General features: G+C 39.5%; 1 pseudogene across 1 annotated transcript; it reads left to right on the top strand.

The window, feature by feature from the left end:
- Positions 1-3,722: 3,722 nt before the first annotated feature.
- LOC111158475 lies at positions 3,723-4,250 on the top strand (annotated as a pseudogene). The gene has a single exon (XR_002641356.1). The product of XR_002641356.1 is annotated as a 60S ribosomal protein L21 pseudogene (transcript).
- The last annotated feature ends 3,021 nt before the right edge of the window (positions 4,251-7,271 follow it).

The following is a 7,271-nucleotide window of genomic DNA, read 5'->3' on the forward strand; positions in this document are numbered from 1 at the left end:
ATTTATTTTCTAATTATTAACATCTTACAGAAAAATTTAGGGATGGAATGACCTCATAAAACACTCGTATGGTATATTTTTCAGTGAGTTATGTTATAAATTGCTCCACAATTGACACAAATATATTTTCACATTAGTATAACAAGTCTAACAGCTTCTGTTCATTGGTTTTTGAATTATCACAACCATTAAATAATGAAATTGAATTTATTCCCTAAAGATCTCTAACTCAAAACATTTTCCATGATTTTAATGGAGAAACAAAGGTGAACCAAGAACAACTTTAGAATAAGAGAGTGAGGAACTGCAAATTCCAGGTCAGTCTCATCTGAATTCCACTTTATTATTCAGCTACAGTGAATCTGGCATTTATTGATCTGGCACGGATGCCCGAGGCATGAATCTGTGAGTGAATGAGGGTCATTTGTTTACTGTTCATGGTATGTGTATTTAGGGAAGCTATAGTTTGACATTTTGCTTAGGCTTTGAGTGTGTATCTTCTTCTGTCAGACACAAAATACAAAAGCCTTTGGTTTAGTTGGAGAAAAGGAGCACTAGTTTAAGAACAGGTTGTGAATTGGAAGGAATATAGAATTCCAAGTTAGGCTGGAAGACACTTATGAGCTGTGTGACTTTAGGTAGTTAAACACTCTGAAATTCAATGTCCTATAGTCTTCACAGCATGCTGTGAAGGTTAAGGAGGCCAGGTATATACAGCTTTTATGGCACCATAAACCTGATGCGTGCTCTACCTGCTTTCTCTCTGTCCTGGTACTACAGCTTATAACCTATAGTCTGCACCCAAGGCTTTAGAAAATTTTGCTTCCTAATGATTCTGTTCTTTTTTTTTTTTAAGATTGATTTATTTATTTGTCAGAGAGAGCGTGCATGCACAAGCAGGGGAGTGGCAGGCTGAGGGAGGAGCAGGCCTCTTGTTGAGTTTGTGTATATTGTGTATATTGTAGTTTGAATTTCCTGTGAGACAATCAGGTGGAGATGTCGCATAGAGTCTGGTTATGTGTGTATATGAAATGTATAAAGCCGGTCTGAGAGCACATTCTTGATGAGGACGTATTCCGCTATTCTTCATCAGCTTCTAGTCCTCTGGAGGTCCAGTGGAAGTCCAGTGGACTTCCATTTTTATGAGGAAACAATGTTAGAAGGGCACATCCAGCTCTCTCTTTACTCATTTCTCCAACTAGTTGGAATGGAGAAACGGGGGCCCAGTAACCATAGTTTAGGCCTCTTCCTTCTCCTCTTAGTCTTTATTCTCTCTCTCATTCTATCTCTTTCTTTGTCCTTTTGACATTGGTCCGTGTGCACTAGACTTATCACTGCTTCTGTTTTTTTCATTAGGTAATTCATAAGGGCAGATCTCTTGCATAGTGTGGATGCCTGGGATCTTTCACTCTTCTACCTGGAAATGGGTGAGTAAATTAATTCAAGATGAGAAAACATAGAGGGCCCAATTTAACTCAGAGCCAAGTTGCCTGAGTACTCCAAATTTACTAGCAACACCACTGAGACTTTGCTTTTTAACTAACTTCTGGAGATATTTCATATTTTTCTCCCACACCTCAAAGGGAAAAGTTGTGATTTTACCTACCGAATCCCAGACAAGGCATGGATGTGGAAGTCGTCAGTATAAATATGAGATGGAAGAAGTTGTGTGAATAAAACTGGTCAAAGAGAACTTTAGGAACTGAGATGAGGAGAGGCAGAAGTTGAGAGTATTTGCCTTTAGAAAGTAGGCACAGCCTACAAAAGTGAGGAGGAGGAGAGCTGGAGAAGTATGAGAGTAGAGAATGAGAACCAGTCCTCTGGTATCACAACCAATTTAATGCACATATTCTTTAAAAACAAACAAAAAAACTAACAATAACAGCATGTCATGCCAAAAATGTGTCTATTGTTACAACACCTGATATCTCATTATGCCAACACACATTCAAAGATAAAGTCCCAGGCAGAAAGGAGGGCCAAAATTATTTTAAGAGGTTAGTTAGTACTGTTGGATTTGGAGTAGGGAAAAGTGGTTGTCAAAACATCCTGTTCCTTTAATAGGCCCACCACAGCTGGCATGGGAGACCCAGTGGACTGATCAAAGCCTCCAGACATACACAGGGATAGTACTAAGTTTGCCAGGATGTCAGGTACTGAGTTGGCACTCACTGTTTCATTGGACAAGTGTGACAAAGACAGATGATTATGGAAATACAAATTATAATCATATAAGAGAGTCTGAGAAAAAACTATCAAGAAATAGCAATGACAGTGACAAAAATGGGTTGATTTTTAGAGCTGATGCAAGGGAATAGGTTATGAAGTCCTGTTAAATTACTCTTAAGCTATATGTTAACAAAATCCTTCAACACATTGTTTGACTAAAGCCAGATTGCCGGAGACACTGAACCAGGATAGCCAAATATATACTCCGAGGCAAGTTGGTGTAGAAGTATCACTTCAAAAGACACAACTCATTCACTGTAGGGAATAAGTAAATTTTCAAGTGCTTTATTGGGAAACAGAAAAGAAGAATAGTGGAAAATAAAACTGCCAGTTTAATAGTGGTATCTCTGAGAAGCAGAAAGAAGGCAATAAGCTCCCACACGTGGACTTTCTCTTCCCATATGGAATCAGCAAACCTCTCCATTTATCCAGGCCACTCCTTTTTTTGTGTGTATCCTGGGACATTCAGAAGAGTCTGAAAAATTTTAAGTTTCCAGACAACTTGCTTTCTCATGCATATGGAAGACATAAAACTTGCTGAATATTAAAAATATAGTAGCCACTCAAAACAAATGTCATTAATAGGAGTATGATTGGGTGCCTGGGTGGTTTAGTTGACTAAACCTTTGACTCTTGGTTTTGGTTCAGGTCATGATCTCAGGGTCATGAGATTGAGCCCTGACTCAGGCTTGGCACTCACAGTGGAGTCTGCTTGAAATTCTTTCTCCCTCTCCTTCTGCCTCCCACTCATGCTTTCTCTAAATAAAAAAAAATTTTTTTAAAAGTTTTTTTTAAAGATTTTATTTGAGAGAGAAAGAGCTCACACACGAGTATGACGGGGGAGGGGGTGGTGCGAGGAGGGGCAGAAGGAGAGTGAGAAGCAGGCTCCTCCCTCAGCAGGGAGCTCAAGCTGGGGCTTTATCCCAGGACCCTGAGATCATGACCTGAGCTGAAGGCAGATGCCCAACTGACTGAGCACCCAGGCGCCCCATAAATAAAATATATTAAAAAAAGAATATGATTATTTTATAACTTATTCTAGCCACTAAACTAAATAACTTATATGCATTATTCAGATTAATTTAAACCAATCCTTTGAATTAAAAGATATGATTTCCCACATGGCAGATGAAGAAATAGATCTAGACAGTTGAGTAACTTGCCAGAGGTTTTATATACCAAAAGAAGTAGAGTAATGACTTCATCTGACTTCAAAGTCATGGTCTTAAATTTTATTACTTTATATCTCATGCAAATTCTTGCTTAGTTAACACTAACAATGTGACAAAGTTAAAATAGTGGATAATTGAACCCAGAGAAATAGAATGGTGTGGATAAAGACAGGGGAAGAGTAACAGAGCTCCTGTCCTGCAAGTTTAATAACCTTCGGGTATTAAGAGTTTCTCTCCTCCAAACTATCAAGCACACACTTAACACTTAAACCTGTTTAATGCAGACCAAACAGATTAAGAAAGCTCACAGGAGCAGAACCGCCATCTTCCAATAATTTGCCAAAATGACCAACACAAAGGGAAAGAGGAGAGGTACCCGGTACATGTTCTCCAGGCCTTTTAGAAAACATGGAGTTGTTCCTTTGGCCACATACATGCAAATCTACAAGAAAGGTGATATTGTGGACATCAAGGGAATGGGCACTGTTCAAAAGGGAATGCCCCACAAATGTTACCATGGCAAAACTGGAAGAGTCTACAATGTTACTCAGCATGCTGTTGGTATTGTTGTAAACAAACAAGTTAAGGGCAAGATTCTTGCCAAGAGAATTAATGTCCGCATTGAGCATATTAAACATTCAAAGAGCCGAGATAGCTTCCTGACGTGTGTAAAGGAAAATGATCAGAAAAAGAAGGAAGCCAAAGAGAAAGGTACTTGGGTTCAGCTGAAGTGTCATCCTCCTCCACCCAGAGAAGCACATTTCGTGAGAACCAACAGAAAGGAGCCCGAACTGCTGGAACCCATTCCCTATGAATTCATGGCATGATAAATAAAATAAAGGACCTCAAGACTGTAAAAAAAAAAAAAAAGCTCACAGGAGATCTATAGGTAACAAGGAAGAGACAATAAAAACAAGTGCAACAAATAAACATATCAGCTGAAGAAGAGGCAAGGTCAGGTGGGTTATTCTGCCTCATGTGTAAAGTCCTGTGTTTAGGATTATTCATGTTGGAGAATAAGATTATGACTCACTGAGTTTTCACTTACTGAGAGACTGACAGTGTCAGAATTGGGGAGTAGCAATGTAGCATCTGGCAAAGTATGTTTGGAAGTGTGTGCTTACTAAGGGTATGAGTGATTGGTATAAATAGTGAATATCCAACCACTTTATTTTGATAGCTGGAGGCCACAAATGGCAAACCAGCATAGCTGAGGCCACTGTGTTGCCAGAGATTGGAAGCTAAAGAAGATACCCCCCATCCCCAACAAAGAGACATCATTTGTCCTCCAGGGGTTTATTAAGCATGATGGAGGCAGGCAGCCAGTAACTTCTCAGCTTCTTCATTTCAGGAGCAGGTAATGAATTTTAATTAGTGAGGAAGACAGCTTTCCACTAAGGAGAAGAAAGCAAAGAAAACAGGAACATCATGTGCATGGAGGATATGTTAAAGCACATAACAGTCCTTATTAATGCTGAATTAATGGGCAACATTCTTTGCCCTCTGCTCTTCTGTAACATAAAAATAAAAACAAGAACTGGAAAAAAAATGTGCTACAGAATGTGGGAAAAAGAAAAGAGAGTGTTGCTAAGTTTGATGAACAGTTTTTCCTAGATCACGGGGTCTTTAAGACATTGAGTATCACTCTTAATCAATAGTAATTGAGGGTGGTACATTTTCCACAATGTTTGCTCTGCCTACTGAACATGCTGACAGTCCTTTCTGTACTAGAGAATGAATGAGATGGTTCTATGTGAGACAGGAGATCCCCCCACCCCCAACACAGCCAGGTACTTCAGTTAAGCCCCAAAGCCCTTACTTTGGCTATCTGTGAGGATTTGGAGAGAGTAGAAGATATAAAGTGAGACATGGCTTGATTCATTGTTATCTGAGGTTCCCCCTCCCTAATTTAGAGTCCATGTGTACATGTACACAGGCACTTGTGTACATGGATATATGGGAGAGGAGTATTGATTATGGTATTGTTGGATCAGAAGTTGGCTTTGACCTAGTTTTTTAAGGATCTCTCAAACAATGGATCATCAAATACCACCTTTAGTTGTTGTTAAGATATATTGATGCTGGGCCCTTGATAATGCTTGAGGACCCACCCTTGACACTCCAAGCAAATGCTACTTTTTTTTTTTTAAAGATTTTTATTTATTTATTTGACACAGAGAGATCACAAGTAGACAGAGAGGCAGGCAGAGAGAGAGAGAGGGAAGCAGGATCCCTGCTGAGCAGAGAGCCCGATGTGGGACTTGATCCCAGGACCCTGAGATCATGACCTGAGCCGAAGGCAGCGGCTTAACCCACTGAGCCTCCCAGGCGCCCGCAAATGCTACTTTTGCTAATGGGACTTTCATCTAGTGAACAGACTATGCCCATAAATTATTTGAAGACCTCAACTTGCTTGAAGTTACAACCAAGTATATGCAGCTTTGCTTTAGCACAGTGATAGAAATTCACATGCAATGCTATGTTTGAATTTGGAGGGTGATTGTTTTTCAGTGATACATTTGAACAGATTAGTAGGTTTCTTTTGTAGTTATGGCTGGCACTGTGAGTATCTGAGCACTCTAAATGAGAATCTTGAATATTCTCAGTTAGACCCCTAAGGAAAGATGCACATTCATTTTCTTTTCAGGAAATCCTGACAAAAAGGACATGGTATGCTATAGCATGTCACTGCTATTAACTTGTTATAACCCCTCAACCACAGTGAAGTTCTTTCCTGACTGGAGAAGTTAAACTCAACGTGCCTCAGGAATCCGTAGGAGACAGGTGACTTTTATTTCCCCTTTTAGTATTCCACAAACTTCTGTGTGCACTGTCTGAAGAGAAGAGAATTGGTAAGCTTTTTCTCATATGGAATAGGGAACTTCTGTTCCATCCCCCTCTGCTAGATTTTATCAGTGAGATAGGAGGTGATGATAAACATCTTTTGGTTTCATGCTTCTCTGACAATTCTTCATGACCTCTTTAATTTCTCAAGCCTATTTGGTTAAGGAATGAAGCCTGATCTTAGAAACCAGGAGCTTGGCTTTTTAATAAGCTAAAACAGTAGGTAGTATTTTTCGTGTTACAGCTCAAAGTCCAATGGTGAGTCAGGAGGGCCTCCCTAATAGGTCAGGAATTCATTCAGAAACACACGTGTTTTCTTGAGTTATTATATAAAAATAATGTACAATTCCATTCGGTCTGTTTGAGGTTAAGACCAAGGGCTACCTGCTTTGGATACTGCAAGTTGGGGCACACAAACTAATATTAGTTCATCTATTAATCGAATATGATGAGATGATCAGACGTAATTCTATTTCATTACAAAATGAAAATGCACTTATTATACATTTATGCCTACCTATAATTGGAATTCTTCTGATTTTCTATATCAGTGTTTCCTTGATTTCCATAGGCTGTTAGCTATGTGTGATTTCCATAAGGTACTAGTTTTGCCTTAGTGTGGTAAATATAGTTAATCATTTTTTTTAGATGTTTATTATGTTCTGTTAGTCACCACACAGTACATCATTAGTTTTTTTTTCCCCCCAGCATAACAGTATTCATTGTTTTTGCACCACACGCAGTGCTCCATGCAATCCTTGCCCTCTCCAATACCCACCACCTGGTTCCCCCAACCTCCCATCTCCCTCCCCTTCAAAACCCTCAGAATGTTTTTCAGAGTCCATAGTCTTTCATGGTTCACCTCCCCTTCCAATTTCCCTCAACTCCCTTCTCCTCTCCATCTCCCCTTGTCCTCCATGCTATTTGTTATGCTCCACAAATAAGTGAAACCATATGATAATTGATTCTCTCTGCTTAACTTATTTCACTCAGCATAATCTCTTCCAATCCCATCCATGTTGCTAC

The sequence above is a fragment of the Enhydra lutris genome, unplaced genomic scaffold (assembly GCF_002288905.1).
Source record: "Enhydra lutris kenyoni isolate GAN:26980312 unplaced genomic scaffold, ASM228890v2 scaffoldscaffold59, whole genome shotgun sequence".
Classification (NCBI taxonomy): Eukaryota; Metazoa; Chordata; class Mammalia; order Carnivora; family Mustelidae; genus Enhydra; species Enhydra lutris.